The following is an 11,084-nucleotide window of genomic DNA, read 5'->3' on the forward strand; positions in this document are numbered from 1 at the left end:
TTGAATTTGAAAATATCAATAAAATTTAAAAATAAAAAATAGCAATTATATGATGAATACATTTGGACGGTTAATTTTAACTGTTTCTTGATAGACCACCCATTTGCATCCATCTTTTAAATGGATGCTTTATACCTAGACGGACCCAAACGGAGAAATGTGCCCTCCGATGCATGGAATAAATTCCCCTACAAAATTATAGATCTCGTGATGATCCATTTAATATAGACGGTCTCCATAATTTATTTCATGTTATACTATTTTTTTGTTTAAAAAAGCTTTTTTTATTTTTTAGTCTTTAGAGATCCATAAGACGTGGAGAAGATCTTTTATAATATCAAAAGTAGAAGTTTTTAATGAGATTTATGTTGCAGCATTACCTTCTTTCTTAAACCAAGGCAGCTAACCTTCGTCTTATACATCCACTATTTTTGGTCTTTCTTCTTTAATGAATACAGGGTGGCGAACCTATACCCATTTATAGCAATTTGGCTTTCAGGGTTAGTATTGAATTTTGATTCAATGAGGTGTGCTTTTTGGGGACAAGGGTCGCTGCAGCGACCCAAAAAAGATATCACCTTTATGTTCACAAGAGAGAGAGATTAGAAGGCTCTCAAAAGTAAATTCTGCGATTTTACTGGTTTCTTCCTTACTAGAGAGAAAGAGGGAGCTTTGCCATTGGCCTCTGTGAGAGAGAGAGATCCACTTTATCATTGTTTATCTGTGGGTCTTCAAGTAAAAAGGAAAATTGCAGAAATGGGGGCTCCTTTGAGGACAAAGAAAGCATTTCGGATCGTCTTATCGCTCATTGAAGCAATCATCCTTTGGCTTGAAGGGAGCCCCTAATTCTTCTCTTTTCATACCCACCCTCAATTCTACAACATTTTTATCATTTCAGTTTCAGGTATGCACACTTTCCCTCTAACTGTTTTGCATAGTGATCCTTCATAATTACTGATTGTTTATTAGAATTTACGGTTATTTTTTTCGCTATTATTTTTTTCTTCTGTAAGTAAATTGTCAAGGCCTCTGATATTTTGATGAGAACTGTGATGATTTCCGTCTTCACATAGTGGGTTCTATTGTCGAGGCTTAATGGTTCGTATTTAGGTTGGGCAACAATCATGGTGCCTATGTACAAGTCTCTCTCATTTTTCTTCTCTCTCTCTCCAAAGTATGTGTGTGCATGTCTCTATGTTAAAATATGCTCTCTCTCTCTCTCTCTCTCTCTCTTTCTCTCTCTCTCTCTCTCTCTCACTTTCTGCATTTATACATGCGTGCGTTTGGAAAGGATGCATCCCACCTGAAAATGAATCTATTGATTCTTTCCCAATTGGTTAGATCGTAGGTGCAATGATTTATTTCACGGGCAAGGCTTTTCTCTTTCTGTTGGATATAACATGATTTCTATTAAGTATCCATCCATCTATCTATTTCTCTATGTGTGTTTCGAATTTCAATACTCTCCTTATCTCTTTTGATCTCTCAACCGTGACGTTGCAAGTTTGGAAGAATGTGTTCTTCCGGATTTGAAGATTTGAGTGCTCATATGGTTTTTCAATACATGGGGAGTTTTAATCTGATTGCTTTTTATGAGAATCTCTTACTTAGCAATCCGACATTAAAGAAAGGTATTGGTTAGCTATGCATATTGCCTGTTAATTTTTTGGTAGTGCTAAATGAGAAACCCTATAGGAGGCTCTGCCAAGAGAGAGGTTTTCCCATAGGGCGAGGCCGAGTAACTCGGTGGACATGGTTGAGTCGTGGTACACTGGTTAATATTGGGTGCAAGTTTTTAGAGAATTGAATCAGCCAAGGTACTCGGTCCTTTGCCAATGCGAGTTACTAGGGCGAGTCTGAGAAACTTGCCTGAGCCCAATTGTTCTTTTTTTGTTAAAAAAAATGAAGAAAAAACATGGTATGTATTATTAGTGGGCTTATTTTTACAAACAACTACAAAAAAAACCACAACATAAAACCAAGAGAAGGTGGGAATCTTCCGTCCAGGTTAACTGTTGTCTTAGCGCCCTAAAATTTAAAGATAGATCATAGTCTTTGATCTTATTGATATTGATTAATTGGAAACTGTACACAAATAGATCTCTAAATAGAAGGAAATTTACTCTACCTACTAAAGTCCTTTGGAAAATGCAAGGAGAGCCTCCAACAAACTTCTCACGTGGGAAACAAAAATTATTTCTAACATAGACACTAAGATTTTAACATAGGAAGCCTTTCTAACCACTAAACAAATAAATCATAATTCAGAATTAAAAGGTATATTAACAATTGCTTTTGAAATAAGCAATCCATATATGGACAAATAAATACAATGAAGTAATCCACATATACCGACATTTGTATATATGAAGGCTTAAACTTATGTGAAAAATCCTATCAAGTATCAACCATTATTAATTTCAAGAAATTCAACAAAGAAGATTTATATCAGGTGATAGAGCACAATAAAAAGTAGTTGATAAGTACTTAATGAACAAGTTTTATTCAAGAGAAGTTGTAGGAAGATAGTTTGGTTTGAACCTATATGAAGTGTCAGTAATCGTAATATTACTCCAAATAACTCTAAAAATGGATACTTGCTAATTTGAACTAACTATGTGAAAGAGTTGGTAGAAAGAAGAAATTGAAAATATTTATAAGTCTAGGAGACTAAGGAGTTGTCTAGGCTGGCGAAAAATATATACAAAAGTTTACAGTCTGGGAATGCCAAATATATACAAGAATATGCCTATCCCGAAGTTCAAAAGTTTATATTTTTAAGATGAGGCAGCAGTTTCTTGAGTTGAGGTGTCGAGTGCTATATCATGTTCTAAAATAAGTCCTTCAACCAGGTGACTTGGTTGTAGTGTTATATTCCGCACTGGTGCACAAATTTTCATAATGAAATAACCATAATGGTGTTTCATCCTCTGAAGAAGGCTCTCCATAGTTTCATTAGTAATTTCGTATGGTTTAATAGAGGCTGCATATTAAAATCTATAGAGTCAATGGTTTTTTGGGTCCAAAAGTAAAACATATAAAAGATATTTACGAAGCTCTTTATTCTTCAGCCAAAACTCATTCTTCGGCGGTAAACATGCCAATCATCTGCTCTAATTGTCCATTGACAAAGTCACTCTAAGAGCATAGGTTTCATCGTCTATTACTAGAACATCTGTCAAGAGTCACTAAATTTTGTAAGAAGATTAGGAACATTTGTTTTACAATAATAAGCATAATAAACATGTATAAGATCACTTACTATACCTTTCTTTTTGCTTTCATTATGCGTATGGCATGAGGGAGAGTCAAAGGCTTCAATTGCTTCAGGTGGCATTCCCTTTGAGCATTTCCCACAACTATTATACCACGATTTCACCCATTGGAATATTTGAACGATGGTGTCTTTGACTTCTGCAAACACTACCTCAGACTGTTACATAAGAGATAACTAGGGACTTACGTAGTAAATACGTGTTGTACTATTGAAAATTAATATGAAACATAGAGAAATAAAACTATGGTAAAAAGTACACGCATTGACTTATGCATTCATTTACATGTAGTATGTATGATTTAATATATGTTAATTTATTTTATCCAATATCAAAAGTAGAAGGTTTTCAATGAGATTAATGTTACAGCTTTACCTTCTTTCTTAAGCTCGGGCCCCTAACCTTCCTTGTATACATCCACTATTTGCTCATTGCAATGAACCTTGCAGGGAATACCAATAAGGCCATCACGTTTATGCATTGCACTCACAAGAGAAAGAGAGAGATTAAAAGCCACACAAAAGTAAATTCTGCAATTTTACTGGTTTCTTCCTTCTGAGAGAGAGAGAGAGAGAGAGGGAGCTTTGCTCTTGGCTTTGAGAGAGAGAGATAGGGAGAGGTTGGGTCTTCAAGTCATTCTTTGGACTGAAGGGAGCCCCTAATTCTTATCTTTTCTATTTCCACCCTCTATTCTACATCATTTTTATCTTTTCAGTTTCAGGTATGCACACTTGCCCTCTAATGGTTTTGCATAGTGATTCTTCATGGATGCTGATTGTTTGTTAGGATTTATGGTAATTTTCTTTTCTTCTCCTTTTTTTGTTTCTGCCAAGTAATATCTCAGAGATCATGATATTTTGATGAAAAGTATAACGATTTTTGTCTTCACATACGGACTTCTATTGTTGCTGCCTAATGATTCGGCTACAATAATGGTACATTTCTACAACTCTCTCTCTCTCATTTGCTTCTTTCTCTTCCCTATGCATGTGTGTACGTGTCTCGGTGTTTAAATTTGCACTCACTCTCTCTCTCTCTGACAGCATTTATATATCTGCATGCATTCGGGAAGTATGAATCGCTCCTGAAATAGATTCCATTGATTCTCTCCCACTTGGTTGGATCGTAGGTGCAATGATTTACGTCAGGGGTGAGGTTATTTTTTTTTTGTATCTATATGTCTGCATTTAATTGTTGCGTTAATTGTGGATGTAACACGATTTCTTTATCTACCTATCCATCTATCTATTTGTCTGTGTTTCAAGTTTCAATACTTTCCCTCCACTCCCCTGATTTTTTGACCATAACATTGTAGCCTTTGAAAAGTGTGAATTTTTTTATTTGAAGGTTTGATTGCTCTTATCTTTTTTCAATACACGGGGAGTTTTAATGCGATTATTTCATCAGAATCTCTTACACTAGCATCACTACAATAAAGAAAGGTATTCATTAGGTTTGCATATTGTTTGATAAATTTTTGGTAGTGCTAAAGGAGGATCTCTCAAGCATGTTTTCTGATGTTAAATGCTTGACCTGAGAGCGGTTTCCCTTTTGAGTTTATGCAAGAGGCTGCCCTACTGTTTTTCTTAATGTTGTTTAAAAAAAGGGCTGCCAGATTCTTTGAGAAATGTGATCAATAACGCATATTGGCCTCAGTAATTTGATTATACGTATGTTGGTTAATGCAACCACTTAAACTGCAGGCCATCACAATAAAACGATGGAATTTGCATCTAATGCTTTTGTATATAATTATGTACCAAAAATTGACTTGGCTAAGGTATTAGGATGTTGGTCGACACCTCGAGTAACTCCGCTAGTCTTAAAAAAAATAACAGATAAGGACAAAAAATAATAATTTATTATATAAGATCCGTTCTTTTACATCATACCTTGAATGGGATGGTGGTTAGCTTGCCGCCCTTACGGGATGCCACTGTGCATGAGGTCTTGTTTTCTATTCTCCCGGGAAAACAACAAAATCAGCCTCTCCCCTGGGGCGAGGCTTAGTAACTCGGTGGACTCGGTCGAGTCGCAGTACACTGGTAAATAATTGGTACAAGTGTTTAGAAAATCAACTCAACTTAGGTACTCGGGCCTTGGCCGATGCGAGTTACTTGGGTGAGTCATAGTAACTCGCCAAAGTCTAGCTTATTTTTTTTTTGTAAAGAAAATGAAAAAAATTAATGACAAATTGGTTACACTGTATGACATTGACCGGCCGCCTTACTTAGATGCCTAGTGTTCGAACCCTACAATTTGTTTCTTGAACTTCTATCATATAAAAAATCACAGTCTATGAAAACAAAAGGTACACTAGAGGGATTCGAACTCCGACAATGCTGAGACATGTGTTACCAGCAATCTCTAACATTGGAGTTCATGAATATGAAAAAATTAAAAAAAAATTTAAATTAGAAATAATAATTCTGTTACGAATGCATTTGGAGCATTAGTTTTAATTGTTTTTAGATGGACCACCAACCTTAGGATTACATATTTTAGAAATGTTGTCCAGCCCCCATGAAACAATTTTCCTATATTTTTTGGCTAATTTACTAAAAATTGTCAAAGCATCATTCTGCTTCATCTAGTGAAGATCTTGTATCTGTATCGATACTTTCACATATGTCACGACCATTGAGTCTTCGTTTTCAAGAAAAATTGACCAGTCCATACGTTATGATCTTTGTGTTGAATAAAAGATTCCTAGTTGAATTACGTGCATTGCACATACGCAATTAGTTGTAGCAGATTAACTAACGGAAAAGGTTGATCTAAGGTTGCAACCTTGCAATGTAGAACAACAGCAACATCGAAAAAATCCATTGGAAAAGGTTGTTTTAATGTTGAAAAATCACGTAATTGATCGTCTCGCGATTGAGACGTATCAAAAAGAAAAAAAAAAAAAAAAAATAGACTTTTATCTTGACCATCCATTTTCAAGATTTTCATAAGTTATAGATCTACTTGATTTTAACCATTTTTGGAGTTTAAACGTTATAATTAGATATGAAAATATATTTTTAGATAATTTTAAGGATTTTTTACATCAAAATTACGTGTTATGATAAATTTGGAGGTGTGCCTTAAATGGATTGTTTATGGTTGCAACCTTATAGAAACCACACCCCTAACTAAATAATCAATGATAAAAGAAATTTACTATTAAAAAAAATTGACAAATCAAAAATCACCTCTTAGATAATACAAACTTTTTAACTGCTAATAATTTTTGTGAAAATAAATTCTACTAAACCTTGGGTTTCCTAAAATAATAATATTTCTTTCTCTACTCTTCAAAAGCATCCATGAAAATATCTAATATCTCTTAAAATCTCTCATTTTCTATCTCTTGTGCATTTTATCTCTCTCCTTTTTTTTGACAATGTTATAAGCTCTTTATTGAATATATGATTAACAAGCATCTGATTACATCATATAAATTAATGCATTAGAAATAAACAAAGAAGATAAAGAGACTAGATGCTTTGCAAGATGACATGCCTCATGATTTGCCTCACGATATGTATGAGAGAAAAAAATCCTTAACCCCGGGTTGCACAAAGATCAGTGATTTTCAGCCAAAAAACATGCAACGACAAGGTATCCTTTGCTCTTGCTTACAACATTTAATGACAATAGGAGAATCCCCTTCAATCAAAATATGCCCTTGGATTCCTCTATCAATAATAATATGTAATCCTTATAGAAGAAAAGAGATCTTTACATGATTAGCCATGGTTGAACCGCAAGGCACAACATAAGAAAAAAGAATAGTACCATCATGGTTCTGAAGCAAACCACTAACACCTACAGCCCCTGGATTGCCTTAGGAACTACCATCAAAATTTAGTTTTAGACAACCCTTTGGGGCCAAATTCCAAATCAAATGAGGATGGCCCAAATAAGAAAATGTGAAGCTAAATTCTTTAGGTTTAAATAGATATCAACCCATGAAACACCACGACCCTCCAAAGCGGAAGAGAAGCAATCCCATAGATTTTGCAGAATCCGATCTTTAATTTCTTTCGAGCTTAAACAAATCCCATCAAATGCTCTCCTGTTACGTTCCGACCATATCTACCATATTCTAGAACCCCTTAAATTTTTCAAAATGATGACACCTTTTTTAGGTAGACTTGCAATACATAGATGGTTAATAGTTCCAAGGAGATTCTTTGGAAGCATAAAGAGTAGTCCCATTTCAATAAAAGCCCAGTGTGAAATATTGGAAGTAAAACATAAATGCAAGAAGAGATGAAAACCAGTCTCCTCATTGCATTTGCACATAAGATGGACATTCGTAAGAATTCTACCTCTTTCTTGTAGATTATCAATAGTGACACATTTGTCTTGCATAGCTACCCATACGAAAGCATGGATTTTGACTGGAATAAGCCATTTCCATATCAAACGCAAGGTACAATTGGTCCAACAAACAATCATAATAAAGAAGGTTATAGGCCAATTTAACAGAGAAAAGGCCATCAGGTTCAGATTCCTAAATAATCTCATCTACAATGTTATGAGAAAGGCTGACATCCTCCATATTTTTAAGTAACTCTTGCCTCTGCAAAATGATATAATTTGGTAACCTATTATAAATGAACGAAAAATCCGAAACCAAACCCCCTGCACTATGTGTAGCAAGATCTAAAATCTTTGCAGGTGGACATGTATCTTTGGCAAAAAGGATTGCAAATAGAGGAGAAAGAGATCCCTCACCTTCCCAAAATTTCTCAAAATGTTGACATCTCACTCTAATTTAGAAGATTTGTTGTCTTCTCTCACTTCCCTTTCTTCCCCTAAAGGATACCTACTCTCTTTCTTTCTTCCCTCTCTCACTCTTTCATATATTAGATGATTGAGCGCTCTCTTCTCTCTCTATCTCTCTCCCTCTCTTCCTTTAGAGTTAGGAATATTCTATCTCCCTCTCTTGCTATTGAAGATATAGAAATAACGTGGAGATATAGAAACAATATTGAGAACTTTCTGTTGTGTTTGCTCATACTCTCTCTCTCTCTCGCTTTCAAATTTAGTTATCCTAAATAAGTGCCTCTTTTATCTCTTTACTCTAAAGTTAGAAATGTGTCCTACAATCTCTACAAATTTGGGTCCCTTCATAATTTCACGCCATGTGTCCACCCATTAACGCTAGCGCAATAGTATATATATGTATATATATGAGCGGTGATTTCATCTAACGTTTGTATAGTAATATAGTGCAACAATCTTAAAAAACCATGTTGGGGCCATTTGTTTAATCCAAAATTTAAAATATACACCCTTTTCATTCTAATGAATAATCAAAACATAGAGAAATTTTAAAACGCAACCTAGGATATAATTTTTAGCCCAGTTAAGATAGGCCGTCCATTTTGATAAGATGCCTAGATCTAGGCCTTAAAAACATATTTTTCTTTTCCAAATTTTTTTTATCACTTTACTATCATTAGATGAACAATGTTGAAAAAAAAAAAAATGATTGGAGTTTGTAGAAGCTAAGATCTTGAAATTCACCAAATGAATAATCAATAATCGTTGTTAGAGGGGGCTCATTTTGACCATATCTTGGGTTCAAATTGAATTTTTTAATTTTTTTGGCACTGATTATTGCAATGAAAAGAGAGTGTTCACAAATTTTTGGGACATACAAATATGACAAACATGGTTTTCTAGAAGTGTGGGTGCATTATACCGTTGCATTAGATCACTATCATATATTTATATATAACCCGTGTTTTGCACGTGATTTAAAAGCATTGACTATCTTATGAGAGAACAAATTTTTTAAATAAAAAATAAAAACTATATATATATTTTTATCGTTGCAAACATAAAAAAATAATATTTATGTAGAAAACTCACTAAAATTTTGAAATCGAGTATAATTTTGAAATTTTATTAATTGCTTATAATTTTTGTTTGTTATTTTTTACGTCAACTAGAACATCCAAAAAATAAGATAAAGAATAATTTAATTCAAAGAAGGTGCTTATAAAATTTTAAAAAGATACCTAGATACCTCGTAAAAGGCATGGTTTCTTACCTCTAAAGATTAACGTGTTCCACGAATTGCATAAAATGGGAAGAACACCTACAAAATTCCAAACATAGGTAATACAAAACAAAAAATTTAATAATACAAGTAGCCGTCAATATAGACTTTGTTAAACTTCATTCAATGTAAATAATTCCTGAAAATCACAAAATCCACGTGATAATGCGAAAGAGGGGGCAGTGGATTGTTCTATAATTATCATTGCATTAGTAATTTACAATGTATAACCAAGCAAGCATCTCTATAAGAGACATTAAAAAATAAGATAAATAAAAAAAAAAAGGATAATTGTTGTTCATCGCCTTCACCAACTAGAAAAATAAAAACAATAGCAATGACAAGTACAAATCGAAAAAATAAAAATAAAAAAAATTTATTTTGCAGCCAATAGATCGTAATGCAGTTATCAGATAATTTGATACCCTCAATAAGCAAAATCATAATCTCAAATATGTTAGCCTTTACTATATATTACATATGCAAAGCCATTAAAATTCAACACCTAAGGGAACTCCCCATTTCAAAGTCGCAAGAGAGAATGTTCAAGTAGACATTATAATAAAAACAAATTAAATATTTTAATCGCAATGAGAATAAATTTAACAAACACAAAAACAAAGGCATTTAAAAAATAGCGTACCCATTTTGAGAGGTTGAGAGGGGCACGTGAAGGTTTCTTTACAAATTTCTCAGACTTCTAAACCTAATTAAGATGTAGAATGTCTATCTTAGAGAGATATTTTAGGTGCGAAATAGTATGTATAGATTCTAAGATATAGGTGAGATATAAATTGCTCTTTCTTTCTCTTTCTCTAAAATATGCACGCACCTATCTATCTCTCTCTACTAAGCACTTTTTCTCCCTGTCTCTCTTATACATACTCTCTCTCTTCCCTTTCTCACTTTTCCCTATTTTAGAAAGTATGATATGTTTAGATAATGATGTAATATGGTAATTTATGAGATTAATCTCTCCTCCCTTTCTTCCCCCAAAGTTTACGTATTCTCTCTCTTCACAATGTCTCTCTTTCTGATTCTAGAAGATTGATCACGAGAGATATTTTAGATGAGGAAATAGTAAGTATTCACTCAAGAACAGAAAGAGAGAGAGCAACCAAGCACTACTTGCTGCATGAAAACTAAAAAATAACATACCCACTTTGAGTTGTTGAGAAAGGCATGTGAAAGTGTCTTAACCTATTTATTAGACTTTTAATCCTACTAAGGATATAGAATCTCTCTCTTAGAGATTGATAGATAGGTGCGTGCATATTTTAGGAAGAGAGACAGAGAAAACGTTTGCAAGGTGTATTCTTCAAGTAAAAAGGAAAATTACAGAAATGGGGCCTCCTTTGATGACAAGAAAAGCATTTCGGGTCGCCTTATCGCTGATTAAACCAGTCATCCTTTGGCCTAAAGGGAGCTCCTAATTCTTCTCTTTTCATACCCACCTTCCATTCTGCAACATTTTTACCATTTTAGTTTTAGGTATGCACACTTCCCCTCTAACTATTTTGCGTAGTGATGCTTCATAGATACTGATCGTTTATTAGGATTTATGGTTATTTTTTTCCCTATTATTTTCTTCTTTTGCTAAGTAAATTGTCAAGGCTCCTGATATTTTGATGAGAACTGTGATGATTTCCGTCTTAACATATTGTCTTCTATTGTCACCGCTTAATGGTTCACATTTAGGTTGGGCAACAATCATGGTGCCTTTCTACAAGTCTCTCTCATTTTTCTTC

The sequence above is a fragment of the Amborella trichopoda genome, chromosome 5 (genome assembly GCF_054954075.1).
Source record: "Amborella trichopoda isolate Santa Cruz 75 chromosome 5, AtrichopodaSantaCruz75HAP2 v2.0, whole genome shotgun sequence".
Taxonomy (NCBI): domain Eukaryota; kingdom Viridiplantae; phylum Streptophyta; class Magnoliopsida; order Amborellales; family Amborellaceae; genus Amborella; species Amborella trichopoda.